The sequence below is a fragment of the Leucoraja erinacea genome, chromosome 26, assembly GCF_028641065.1.
Source record: "Leucoraja erinacea ecotype New England chromosome 26, Leri_hhj_1, whole genome shotgun sequence".
Lineage (NCBI taxonomy): Eukaryota > Metazoa > Chordata > Chondrichthyes > Rajiformes > Rajidae > Leucoraja > Leucoraja erinaceus.
This window is the reverse complement of record NC_073402.1, coordinates 29460808-29475650: the sequence shown is the minus strand read 5'-3', so window position 1 is coordinate 29475650 and position 14843 is coordinate 29460808.

Here is a 14843-nt window from a genome sequence, read left to right as displayed (position 1 = left end):
AATGTCTCCAAAGAGACATCAATGTACTTTGAGGGTTTTTCCAACGTTGAACAGTAAAATGTTGCCACAAAGAACTGCAAGTGCTGGTGCAGGAAATAAAAGCGCGTCATTTAGAAATGGATTCAATTGCCAAAGTGCTCCCTCTGCCTTTGCAGGTTGTCGAATCTTGGGCAGCGCATGTGGCTGATGCATTTCCTGCTTAATTACATGGACTAGGTTTCAAAGAACGACCTTCATCTTCTGTACATTGCAAGTTCTTGTAAAAAGTTTTCTTGTCTCCCTTCTTTCCATCCGATATTTGACCTGGCGTTTGGTGTGAACTGGTTTTTGTGGAGGAAGGAACTGCAGATGCTGGTTTACACCGAATGTGGACACAGAGTGCTGGAGTAACTCAGCGGTTCAGGCAGCACATCTGGAGAAAAGGAATAGGTGACGTTTCGGGTCATTAGTTCATAAGGTCATAAGTTATAGGAGCAGAATCAGGCCATTCGGCCCATCAGGTCTACTCCACCATTCAATCATAGCTGATCTATCTCTCCCACTCAACCCCATTCTCCTGCCTTCTCCCCGTAACCTCAGACACCCGTCTTCAAACTGCAACTGGGTTTTGCATTGTTTGTGTATGTGTGTGAGAGGGATGTGAACCAAACTCGGGTAAATGGATTTGTGTTAGAATGGGCTGCTTGGTCAGTGTGGGCAAGTTGGGCCGAAGGGCCTGTTTCCACGTTGTGTGACTGTTTGATTCTTTGTTGTGTGTGTGTGTGTGTGTGTGTGTGTGTGTGTGTGTGTGTGTGTGTGTGTGTGTGTGTGTGTGTGTGTGTGTGTGTGTGTGTGTGTGTGTGTGTGTGTGTGTGTGTGTGTGTGTGTGTGTGTGTGTGTGTGTGTGTGTGTGTGTGTGTGTGTATGTGAATGTGAGTGTGTGTGTGTGTGTGTGTGTATGTGTGTGTGTGTGTGTGAATGTGTGTGTGTGTGTGTGTGTATATATGTGTGTGCATGTGTGTGAGAATGTGTGTGTGAATGTGTGTGTGTGTGTGTGTATGTGTGTGTGAATGTGTATGTGTGTGTGAATGTGTGAGTGCATGGGTGTTTGATGTGTGTGTGTACATATCCCTGTACATGCATGCATACATGTATATTCCAGTGTGCGTGTACATGTGCATCCTGTGCACGTATGACCCCGGTGTATGTGAACACACAGTTCATCTTTGAATGTGAAATTAATGGCAGGCAGCTAATGAATATTCAGACTGTGTGCTGGTTTCATCATTAAAGCTGACTGCTATTTCAGAAATAAAAGGGTTGAAGCTAAATGACTTTTTTCTGCCTTTGAGAATCTATTAGTCTAATTGCACACGAGACACTTGGCTGCTCCGATTTTTGCCCAAAGATCCTTCATTCGGACAGCGCTCTGACAAGCTAATTTTCTTAATACAGACTACATAATGATGTTTGCTTAAAAACCAGGACATTTGATAAATGTTTAATCCTATAAATATGTCATTGCTCTGTTACAATTCGTCAGATTTTTTTTCGGTTGAAAATTTCAAACGAGGAATGGCCGATTTATCCAGAGATTGTTGGTTGCATAGAAAATAGGTGGAGAAGGAGGCCATTTGGCCCTTCGAACCAGCACCGCCATTCATGGTGATCATGGCTGATCGTCCACAATCAGTAACCCGTGCCTGCCGTCACCCCGTATCCCTTAATTCCACTAGCCCCTAGAGCTAAATCTAACTCTCTCTTAAATCCATCCAGTGACTTGGCCTCCACTGCCCTCTGTGGCAGAGAATTCACACATTTCCACAACTCTCTGGGTGAAAACGTTTTTTCTCACCTCAGTTTTAAATGGCCTCCCCTTATTCTAAGAATGTGTGGCCCCTGGTTCTGGACTCACCCAACATTGGGAACATTTTTCCTGCATCTAGCTTGTCCAGTCCTTTTATAATTATATAATTTTATACGTTTCCATAAGAGCTAAAAAATCTTCATGTCTTAAATCTGAGTGTCTTGATTATCAACAAATAACATGGTTTAGTTTAGTTTAGTTTAGTGTTAATAGTTTATTGTTAAAATATTCATTGACTTGGTCTCCACAGCCACCTGATCCTGTTCTATGTTCTATTTAGAATCTGAAACTTTAACTAGTTTTTTTCTCCACAGATGCTGCCTGACCTGCGGAGTGATTCTTGAATTTTTTTGTTTCTAAATCAGATGTGCAGAGTCTGCAGAGGTTTTATTTTTGATTTTCAAAGATTTCAAAGGTCCTTTTAATAAATACTATATTGATCCCCTCAGGGCAGCAATTCAGATGTCCATGAAGCCCCCAACCAACAAACCCACACATTCAAAACTAACGCAGACAGAAAATACAATGTGGACACTACCTGAGAGCAATAAATACTTAAAAAGACCAATAATTAACAATTAAAAATAAAAACATGCAAGAATGCATCCCCCTACAGCCTAGCGGTCCGAATTGTAAAAATCTAATGGCTGCAGGGGTGAAGGATCTCCTGAACCGCTCCGTTCTACAGGGCAGGGAGAGGAGCTGGTTGTTGTTCTGAGTGCTCTTTTGACTCTCCAGAATTACATGGAGGGGATGCCCGGGGTTTTTCAGTCACATGTGCAGTGATATGTGAATTACCATACAGCCATAGGGAATAAATGCACCAGAGGTGAAATACAACATCTAATCATTCGGTGACCAGCGATCTCCCAGGGTAGAAGATTCTAAAACTAGCATTGGTATCATGTGGGCCGAATGGCCTGTTCCTGTGCTGTACTGTTCAGTTGCGTTGAGTTTAGTTTATTGTAATGTGTACCGAGGTACAGTGAAAAGCTTTTTGTTGCGTGCGATCCAGTCAGCGGAAAGCCAATTCACGATTACAATCGAGCCGTCCACAGTGTACAGATACATGTTGAAGGGAATAACCTTAATAACATTGAGTACAAGATGATGTCTGATCAAAGATAGTCCGAGGATCGCCAGTGAGCTAGATAGTAGCTCTGGCTTGCTCGCTAGTTGTAGGTAGGATGGTTCAGTTGCCCGATAACAGCTGGGAAGAAACTGCCCCTGAATCTGGATTCACACTTCTGTAGTTTTGTGTTCTGTAGCTTTGTGTAGGAAGGAATACTGGTTTAAACTAAAGATAAATGTAAAATGCTGGAGTAACTCAGTGGCACAGGCGGCATCTCAGGAGAAAAGCAACAGGTGACGTTTCGGGTCGAGACCCTTCTTCAGACTGTCCATGTACCTGTCCTCAGGCATTCTGTGTTCTATAATTGCAGAGCATGTTTCCAGGCACAGATACAGAGATATTTTCTGGCAACAGATATCACCTATTATTAACCCAACATGTTCTTCTAATTCTGTTAACACGGTAGTCACGGTGTCACGGTGGCGCAGCGGTAGAGTTGCCGCCTTACAGCGAATGCAGCGCCGGAGACCCGGGTTCGATCCCGACTACGGGTGCTGTCTGTACGGAGTTTGCACGTTCTGCATTGGTTTTCTCCGAGATCTTCGGTTTCCTCCCACATTCCAAAGACGTGCAGGTTTGTAGGTTAATTCGCTTGGAAAATGTAAAAATAAATGTCCCCCAGTGTGTGTAGGATGGTGTTAGTGTGCGGGGATCGCTGGTCGGCACGGACACGGTGGGCCGAAGGGCCTGTTTCCGTGCTGTATCTCTAAACTAAACTAACAACTAGGGAGCAGTCCTGATCTACTAGCTACCTCCTTGGTGAACCTCGGATTATCTTTGATCGGACTTTACTGGGTTTTATCTTGCACCAGTAAACCTTATTCATGTCCATGGTATTCTTATACTGTGTACATGTACAGAGTGAGTGACTCGATTGGAATGCTTAAGAAAGAACTGCAGATGCTGGAAATATCGAAGGTAGACAAAAATTCTGGAGGAACTCAGCGGGTGAGGCAGCATCTATGGAGCGAAGGAATGGGTGACGTTTCGGGTCGAGACCCTCTTCAGACTGATGTAGGGGTGGGGGGGGGGGCGAGAAGAAGAAAGGAAGAGGCGGAGACAGTGGGCTGTGGGAGAGCTGGGTAGGGGCGGGGAAAGAGGGAGAAAGCAGGGACTACCTGAAATTGGAGAAGTCAATGTTCAAGTCAACAGTCTATCCAGTCTGTCTTATGAAGAAAGACTGGATAGACTTGGTTTATACACTCTAGAATTTAGGAGATTGAGAGGGGATCTTATAGAAACTTACAAAATTCTTAAGGGGTTGGACAGGCTAGATGCAGGAAGATTGCTCCCGATGTTGGGGCAGTCCAGGACAAGGGGTCACAGCTTAAGGATAAGGGGGAAATCCTTTAAAACCGAGACGAGAAGAACTTTTTTCACACAGAGAGTGGTGAATCTCTGGAACTCTCTGCCGCAGAGGGTAGTCGAGGCCACAGTTCATTGGCTATATTTAAGAGGGAGTTAGATGTGGCCCTTGTGGCTAAGGGGATCAGGTGGTATGGAGAGAAGGCAGGTACGGGATACTGAGTTGAATGATCAGCCATGATCACATTGAATGGCGGTGCAGGCTCGAAGGGCCGAATGGCCTACTCCTGCACCTAATTTCTATGTTTCTATGTTTCTATACCCGCTGGAGTGTAAACTACCCAAGCAGAATATGAGGTGCTGCTCCTCCAATTTGCGGTGGGACTCACTCTGGCCTTGGAGGAGGCCCAGGACAGGAAGGTCGGATTGGGATTGGGAATGGGAATGGGAGGGGGAGTTGAAGTGCTGAGCCACCGGGAGATCGGGTTGGTTATTGCGAACCGTGCGGAGGTGTTGGGCGAAGCGATCGCCAAGCCTGCGCTTGGTCTCACCGTTGCAGAGCAGCTGACACCTAAAGCACGTGCGTTGTCTTTCTTCAGACAGGCTAGCACACAACCAAAAGCTTTCCACCGTACCTCGATACACGTGACACTAAACTGAACTGCACTGAGCATTCACCGCTGCAGCAGATGGTGAGCTTTGACAAGGGGGATGGGCACATTCCTGCCCATTGCTTCCCTGCCCACCTACAATAGGGCGGTTAATAGTCTCGATAACAGCTGAGGAAACACCCACACTGACTTGCACTGTTTCACAGGCCCATACACATTACTGCTCAGTAATACCAAGAGGATAACCCCTGTAATGTTTTTGTTCAAGAAGGAACTGCAGATAGATGCTGGAGAAAATCGAAGGTAGACAAAATTGCTGGAGAAACTCAGCGGGTGCAGCAGCATCTATGGAGCGAAGGAAATAGGCAACGTTTCGGGACGAAACCCTTCAGGAAGGAAATAGGTTCAAAGGAAATAGGCGTTTCGGGCCGAAACCCTTCAGGAAGGAAATAGGCGGCGTTTCGGGACGAAACCCTTCAGGAAGGAAATAGGCAACGTTTCGGGACGAAACCCTTCAGGAAGGAAATAGGTAACGTTTCGGGCCGAAACCCTTCAGGAAGGAAATAGGTAACGTTTCGGGACGAAACCCTTCAGGAAGGAAATAGGCAACGTTTCGGGCCGAAACCCTTCAGGAAGGAAATAGGCAACGTTTCGGGACGAAACCCTTCAGGAAGGAAATAGGCAACGTTTCGGGATTCAGGAAAAATAGGCCCTTCAGGAAGGAAATAGGCAACGTTTCGGGATGAAACCCTTCAGGAAGGAAATAGGCAACGTTTCAGGACGAAACCCTTCAGGAAGGAAATAGGCAACGTTTCGGGCCGAAACCCTTCAGGAAGGAAATAGGCAACGTTTCGGGACGAAACCTTTCAGGAAGGAAATAGGTAACGTTTCGATTTCCTTCGCTCACATAGATGTTGCCGCACCCGCTGAGTTTCTCCAGCACTTTTGTCTACCTATAATATTTTATTGGCAATGCACATGGCTCGATGCCGCAGATAGGATCGGTTTAGTTTAGAGATACAGTGTGGACACAGGCCCTTCGGCAAGTTGATCGGCCAGCCTCTGTGCTAGCCATCTCCGACTGAACCGCCATGTGATCGTGACGGGCACAAGCAGCTGGAGCGACTCAGCGGGACAGGCAGCATCTCTGTGGAGAAGGAATGGGTGACGTTCCGGGTCGAGACCCTTCTTCAGACTAGTTAGGGAAAAGGGAAATGAAAGATCTCCTATTTCACTTGGGCAGTGGTATGAATATTGATTTATCCAACTTCAAGTAATCGCTGCGGAATTCCCTCTCTCTCTCCATCCCTCCCCCACCCAAGTTGCACCAGCTTCTCGTTCTCACCCAACACACAGCTAACAATGGCCTGTTTCCTTTATATCGCGGTTACTTTTTTGCATATCTTTCATTCATTTGTTCGTTATCTCTCTACATTACTGTCTATATCTCTCGTTTCCCATTTCCCTAACCAGTCTGAAGAAATGTCACCCATTCCTTCTCTCCTGAGTAACCGCTGAGTTACTCCAGTACTTTGTGTTTTCTTTTATAAACCAGCATCTGCATTTCCTCGAAGATAGACACAAAATGCTGGAGTTACTCAGCGGGACAGGCTGGAGAGAAGGAATGGGTGACATTTCGGGTCGAGAGCCTTCTTTAGACTCAATGGGTGACGTTTCAGGTCGAGACTCCTTTCCAGAGATGCTGCCTGTCCCACTGAGATACTCCAGCTTCTTGTGTCTATCTTCGGTTTAAACCAGCATCTGCAGTTCCTTCCACCACAATGCGATCATGTTAATGGCTTTGTGTGCAAACAGTGACCCCCTGTGCCGAAACAAGGAACTGCAAACAAAATGTGTAGGAAGGAACTGCAGAAATCTGAAGAAGGGTCTCGAGCTGAAACGTCACCCATTCCTTCTCTCCAGAGATGCTGCCTGCCCCGCTGAGTTACTCCAGCTTTTTGTGTCCATCTTTGAGGAAATGCAGATGCTGGTTTATAAATGAAAACACAAAGTACTGGAGTAACTCAGCGTTTCAGGCAGCAAGAGTCAGGTCAAGAGTGTTTTATTTGTCATATGTCCCAAAATGGAACGATAAATTCTTACTTGCAGCAGCACAACAGATATATGTATGTATAGGGTTGCTCGGTGGCTGTGGTAGAGTTGCTGCCTCACAGCGCCAATGACCCAGGTTCGAATCGGACTATGGGTGCTGTCTGTACGGAGTTTGTACGTTCTCCCCGTGACCTGCGTGGGTTTTCTCCGAGATCTTCGGTTTCCTCCCACACGCGCAGGTTTGTAGGTTAATTAGCTTCAGTAAAACTGTAAATTGTCCTTAGCGTGTGTAGGATAGTGTTAGTGTGCGGGGGATATGGGGAGAAGGCAGGAACGGGGTACTGATTTGGGGATGATCAGCCATGATCACATTGAATGGCGGTGCTGGCTTGAAGGGCCGAATGGCCTACTCCTGCACCTATTGTCTATTGTCTATCACTGGTCGGCACAGACTCGGTGGGTTGAAGGGCCTGTTTCTGGGCTGGAGCCCTAAACTAAACTAAATATAAATGCTGATTTTTTTTAAAAAATATATATAAAACAGACAAATAAATAAACAATAATAATGCAAAGTCAAAGATGCTCCCAAGTTTATATAGATCAGAGCGTATTTGGAGGTTGTTGTGTTTAATAGCCTGATGGCTGGAGGAAAAAAGCTGTTCCTGAACCTGGGCGTTACAGTTTTCTGGCTCCTGTACCTTCTTCCCGCTGGCAGGGGTGAAATGAGCGTGTGGCCAGGATGGTGTGGGGTCTCTGATGATGCTGGATGCCTTTTTGAGGCAGCGACTCCTGTAGATCCCTTCGATCCATGCCCCACCACCGTGCCGGAGATGCTCCAAGCACCGCTGATCCTATTATGTGTAGGAAGGAACTGTGGATAGTATAGCTGAACGGATCAGGCAGGAACTGTAGATAGAGTAACGCAACGAGACAGGCAGCATCTCTGGAGAAAAGGAATAGGTAACGTTTTGGGTCGAGACCCTTCTTCAGATCGGCCTTTTTTGGCCTTTTCACCTCTGGTCTTTACCCAACCTCACCTGTATCCATCTAACACTTGCCTGTAAAAGACGCAGAGTGCTGGAGTAACTCATCGGGTCAGGCAGCATCTCTGGCGAACATGGATAGGCGATGGTAAACAAAAATGCTGGAGAAACTCAGCGGGTGCGGCAGCATCTATGGAGCGAAGGAAATAGGCAACGTTTTTCGGGCCCAAAACTTTCAGGAAGGAAATAGGAAACGTTGCCTATTTCCTTCGCTCCATAGATGCTGCTGCACCCGCTGAGTTTCTCCAGCATTTTTGTCTACCATCGACTTTTCCAGCATCTGCAGTTCTTCCTTAAACATGGATAGGTGATGGGTTAGGGTCGGGACCTTTCTTCAGACTGGGTCTTGCCCCGAAATGTCACCTATCCATGTCCTCCAGAGTTGCTGCCTGACACTCAGACCTACTCCAGCAGCGTGTGTGTGTGTTTCATTACTTCATCGATCCTTCCAGATATTGTCTGGGATCTAATTATTACCACGATTATCACTTACAGATTTCAGATAGGGAGGAAATGTAATTACCATTGAAAGCAGCAATTAAACCTGCCATTAAAACTGTAAATAGGAAGGTAATTGTTCTGGCAATATGTAAAAGCATCTGTGTGAAAATTTACAGCACAGTGGCTGATAAGCCATAAGATCGTAAGTGATAGTAGAATTAGGCCATTAGGCCCATCAAGTCTACTCCTCCATTCAATCATGGCTGATCTATCTCTCCCTCCTAATCCCATTCTCCTGCCTTCTCCCCATAACCCCTAACACCCGTACTAATGGGGATCATGAGCAAACAAACCTCCACTGATCAAGAATCTATCTATCTCTGCCTTAAATATATCCACTGACTTGTGGCCTCCACAGCCGTCTGTGGCAAAGAATTCCACAGATTCACCACCCTCTGGCTAAAGAAATTCCTCCTCATCTCCTTTCTTAAAGAACGTCCTTTACCTCCGAGGCTGTGACCTCTGGTCCTAGACTCTCCCACTAGTGGATACATCCTCTCCACATCCATTCTGTCCATGTAAAGGAGCAGGATGGACAGGAGTGGTTTGAACATTGACTTCACTAATTTCAGGCAGTCCTTACGTTCTTCCTCCCCTTCTCAGCTCTCCCTCAGCCCACTGGCTCCACCTCTTCCTTTCTTCCTCCCGCCTCCCCCCCCCCCCCCCCCCCTCCCTACCCCCTCTCTCACATCAGTCTGAAGCAAAGATCCTACAGCGAGCAAGATGGATCACTCGACGAAAAAGACGTAGTACGGTCATGGGCAGATTCACGGGTAATTTTCGGCCCCATTTCCGTAACCGGCTTCCGTCTCCGCACCAAAGATCCCGTAGCGGAGCAAAGATACTAGTGCGGAGACGGAAGCCGGTTACGGAAACATCCTCGTAAAAATAAAAGTTATTTGGTAAAAATCTTCTCCTCATTTTCAGAATTATAATTTATTAACACAAACTGTTCCCCCGCAACGTTGATTACACTGCGGGTCGGGTCGGGTCGGGTCGGGTACTGAAATGGATGAAAAAAAGGCCCATGTTCCGCTCCGTTGCGTACTACACGTCAGCCCATTGCATTTAGCAGGAGTGGTCTATCTTGCTCCGCTATAGGATCTTTGGTCTGAAGAAGGGTTTTGACCCGAAGCGTTGCCTATTTCCTTCGCTCCACAGATGCTGCTGCACCCGCTGAGTTTCTCCAGCACTTTTGTCTGCCTTCGATTTTCCAGCATCTGTAGTTCCTTCTTAAAGGAGCAGGAATGTTGTTTGTGTCGACCTCAGCAATATCAGTTGACTGGAGTGGGGACAGGACATTCATCTGATGCTGGATATTATCCAAGAGCCTGATTCCCGTCTGTACCTTCCCTGACTTCTATTACATGTGTAACTGGTTTTACAGATTTACGGCTTGTGAATAAGCACTTAAGAGGAATCCAGAGAAGACAAATTGCAGCTGTACAAGTTTTAGATTCAAAGTCAAATTCAAGATGAGTGTGGGTGAGATTACAAAACGCCCTTGTTGCAGCCCGGGAAAGTAAAATATTAACGCTGCAACCGTTAGAGAGGCGATGAGAAGCCAAGTGCTGAAGAGGAAATCACTGTACTGATATTATCTGCTTAATGAAAAGAAGGCAGCAGCGAATTATAGGTGTACCGTTGGAGGGTTAAGGGATCATTCGCTGGTATTTAGCTTGTGTGACAGACAGCAGGAACTGCAGATGCTGGTTTACACCAAAGACAAGCACAAAATACTGGAGTAACTCAGCGGGTCAGGCAGCGTCTACTGGAGAAAAGGAATGCGTGACGTTTCGGGTCGAGACCCTTCTTCAGACTGAGAGAAGGCAGACGGCTGTGGAGGCCAAGTCAATGGATATTTCTAAGGTGGAGATTGATGAGTTTGGGTGTCAGGGGTTATGGGGAAACTTTATTTCAATCCCTTACTTTGCCGGAGTTGCGATTGTTTTACGGATCGTATCTCCGGTCCCTCTGCGGCCGAACATCATGGAGCTGGCGGCCTCGCTCGGGACTGACGTTGAGCCCCACCGCGGGGACGTGGACTTGGATCGGAGCTGATCCCCTGCCTGCGATTGACGCTCCAACCGCGGCCAGTGGGTTTCAACATCGCGGAGCTCGCAGTCTCGGGTAGAGACCGATGTCGGGAAGCTCCAGAGTCGCAGAAGGTTCGACTAGCCCCGACACGGGGTCCGATGGCCCGGCGCGGGGGAGCTGACATCCCCCCCCGATACAGGAGCTTGATCGCCCCGACAAGGAGGCCTGCCGCCGGCTACGGGAGTCAAGATCGTCCCGTCAACGGAAGGCTCGAGGCCCCCGACCGCGGGAGAACAACGGGAAGAGATTGAATTTTGTAGGTTAACTGGCTTGGGTTTGTGTACTTTCCCAATGTTTGCGGAACAGTTAGACACGTGCATGGATAGGACTGATTTGGAGGGATATGAGCCAAAGAAAGACAGGCTGGAATATTGTAGATGGGACATGTGGGCTGGTGTGGGCAAGTTGGGCCGAAGGGCCTGTTTCCACGCTGTACGACTCCTTGACTCTAATGTTCCTATGAACTAAATCTGGAATCAAAGTGGGTTGTAAAATTCCCAGGAATGATTGGGTTAACATATGATGAGTGTTTGTCGGTGCTGGGCCTGGAGCTCGCTGGAATTTAGAAGGATGAGGTGTCCCCTCATTGAAATTTACCGAATAGTGAAAGGCCTGGATAGAGTGGATGTGGAGAGGATGTTTCCACTAGTGGGAGAGTCTAGGACCAGAGGGCACAGCGTCAGAATTAAAGGACATACGTTTTGAATGGAGAGAGGAGGAGGAATTCTTCAGTAAGAGGGTGGTGAATCTGTGGAATTCTTTGCTGTGGGGGCCGCCAATGGATATTTTTAAAGAGGAGATTGACAGATTCTTGATTAGCAAGAGTGTCAAAGGTTATGGGGAGAAGGCAGAAGAATGGGGTTTGGAGAGGGAAGGATAGATCAGCCATGATGGAATGGCAGAGTGGACTCGATGGGCCGAATGGCATAATTCTGCTCCTATCACCTATGAACTTACGAACTTCTGAAACTCACACAGGCACAGGTAGAAGCCACAAACTCATAGCAGGGAGCTGTACAAGTGATGAATGAGGCCGCACTATGAGGCAGCAGCTCTACCCGCTGCAGTTCCTTCTGGGATCTGGATCTGGGCCTGGATGTAGTACGCTGAAAACCCCTAGGTAGACCATCACTCAGCACTGGACAATATTTTTCTTACATTTATGAAGCCAATTAACAACCAGGTTCAGGAATAGCTACTTCCCCACAGCCATCAGGCTATTAAACCTGGCTCGGACACAACTCTGAACATTAATAGCCCATTATCTGTTATTTGAACTTCATCAGTTTATTTATTCATGTGTGCATATATTTATATTATGGTATATGGACACACTGATCTGTTTTGTAGTCAATGCCTACTATGTTCTGTTGTGCTGAAGCAAAGCAAGAATTTCATTGTCCTATCAGTAGGTATGTTACAAAACCTACCTGAATCGCCATTGGGAATCTGCCCTCAGCCATGTCGGCGATTTTGGCACTGTTTGGAGGGGGCGGGTTTAAAACGCGATTTTTACTAGGCTGTACTAATCGCAGATGTTCAGCCTAGTAAATCATTAACGAAAAATCGCTGCAAGACCCGGTCGCAAAAGGTATTATTAGTTTTATAGGCCTCGATAATATAGTTATGATAAATTTAAAATTACTGTTTTATTCCGCGACCTCTCGCAGCCCCAGGGTTTTATAGAGCAAACAATTAAAGGTATGTACCTTATTTTTACATTAAATGGGGCATATATATAACCCTGTAATTAAAGTTATCTATAGCGAGTGGTTCATTTTGGGCTTTTTATATCCCGCAGTATTTTTCTCGGCATTTGAGGGCACTAATCCAGCGCGCTGTCAACATTCTAAACCAGCGCGTTCACAGAAACCCACTGGAAAGCCGATTTAAATGGGCATTTATTTACAGCAATTGAACACTAAATTCCTTCCATTTGGCCTATAAATTAATGTAAATTAGATATAAAAATCATGTTATATTGTGAATTATTTGTGAATAATCTTTGGACACTTAGGCTATTTAAAAATGTTAATCTTTCCTTAAGAAATGGCCTGTTGACTATCCAAGATCACAGCTTTTTTGTAATGTCCATTGAAAATCAATAGGGAACAAGATGCTAATTTCCGAGTATGAAAATGGCCATAACTTTTTTAATACTTGAGATATGAAAGTGAATTTGGTGTCAAATTAAACTTATTGTTATGCTTTATCTGATGGGATAAATTGCAGACTTGATTTTTAAAATCTCAAAATTTTGTAACATTGCTACTTTCAGAGACACGTGACAATAAATTCTCTTGAATCTTGAATCTTGAACCTACAAACCCGCACGTCTTTGGAGTGTGGGAGGAAACCGAAGATCGCGGAGAAAACCCACGCAGGTCACGGGGAGAACGTGCAAACCCGCTCACCTCTGGCAGTGCTCTCCATCTGAACAGTGAGGGGACCGGCTCAAGAGCAAAGATCATAGAGTGGAGCGGTTCAACGGTCGATGGATAACAGGACAGCGGGCAGTGGAGCTTACTCCTGTGTCAGCGCAAACAAGGGAGCAATTGAGGTTACTCACACTGACACATGGAGTAAGCTCCACCGCCCGCTGTCCTGTTATCCATCGCCCGCTGACCCGCTCTTGATCCCCGACCCCCTCCTTCTCAACGCTCCTGCCCTCCCCGCAACTTTACCCCTGGCCAGACTCCCCACACACTGTAAAAGGAACTCTCCCCTCCCCCCCACACCCCAGCGGCACTGTCCTTTTACAGCTTCCCACTTGCGCTGCACATGACCACTTGAAATTGACGGCTTGAAGCAGCGTTGACGGCACGTGGGCTGCACACACTTTCCCGTATTACATGTACGGCACGGAGAATTATGCCTACCTGAGAGATCGAACTCTTAGCTAGGCATAATTCTCCTGTGCCTTTATTATTAATATTTAATAATTATAATTTTATAATTTTAGTCAGGGTAGGCAGTGCCTGCATTACAGTATGTTTTGTTTTGTTTAGTTTAGCTTAGAGATACAGTGCAGAAACTGGCCCTTTGGCCCATCAAGTCCACGCCGACCAGCGGTCACCCCGTGCACTAGGTGAGATCTATCTCTCCCTCCTATCCCCATTCTCCTGGGAACTCCTATATATCGGCGAGACCAAGAGCAGACTGGGCGATCGATTCGCTGAACACCTTCACTCATTCTGCCTGGGCCCACGCGATCTCCTGGTTGCCGAACACTTTTAACTCCCCCTCCCGTCCCCTCCACCGACCTCTCTGTCCTGGGCCTCCTCCATTGTCAGAGTGAGTGGTGACATGTCGCGAGAGTGACGCCTGTTTGGTGGCGAGTAGTCGCCCGAAGAGTCGTACATTTTTCTGGTTGCCGCTGGATTTTCGACACGTTGAACGTTTTCAGCCACCGGCTGCGACTATGACGGGTGCCGGCAAGTCGCAGAAAAAATCACCTAAGTGGGACAGCCCTTTATGCCATCAGCATGAATAGTCAGCCAAGCAGACCGAAGAACTCTCACAGACATCAAGCAGGATAAAGCAATAGATGTATTTAATTGTTGAAATGTTTTACAGAAATGAAAGAAAGATTCGATAAAAGTTGAAACTAAAATACTGTAAAATTAACTTTAAAAAAAATAACTTCTAATGATTTTTAACAAGTTTTCAAACTTTCAATAACATACCACAAATATTAATAAAGTCACAAATCGCTGGTGTAATTCAGCAGGTCAGGCAGCAACTCTGGAGAACATGGACAGGTGCCTTTTTGGGACAGGCTTTGTCCCTTAGAAACATAGACAATAGGTGCAAGAGTAGGCCATTCAGCCCTTCGAGCCAGCACCGCCATTCAATATGATCATGGCAGATCATCCAAAATCAGTTCCCCGTTCCTGCTTTCTCCCCCCCCCCCCATCCCTTGATTCCGTTAGCCTTAAGAGCTCTATCTAACTCTCTCTTGAATACATCCAGCGAATTGGCCTCCACCGCCGCCTGTGAATTCACCCAGAGAATTCCACAGATTCACAACTCTCTGGGTGAAAATGCTTTTCCTCATCTCAGTCCTAAATGGCCGACCCCTTATCCTTAAACTGTGACCCCTGGTTCTAGACTCCCCGAACATCGAGAATTTTTTTCCTGCATTTAGCCTGTCCAATCCCTTAAGAATTTTATATGTTTCTATAAGATATCCTCTCATCCTTCTAGATTCCAGTGAATGCAACAAACCCAGTCGATCCCACCTCTTTTCTAGCTTG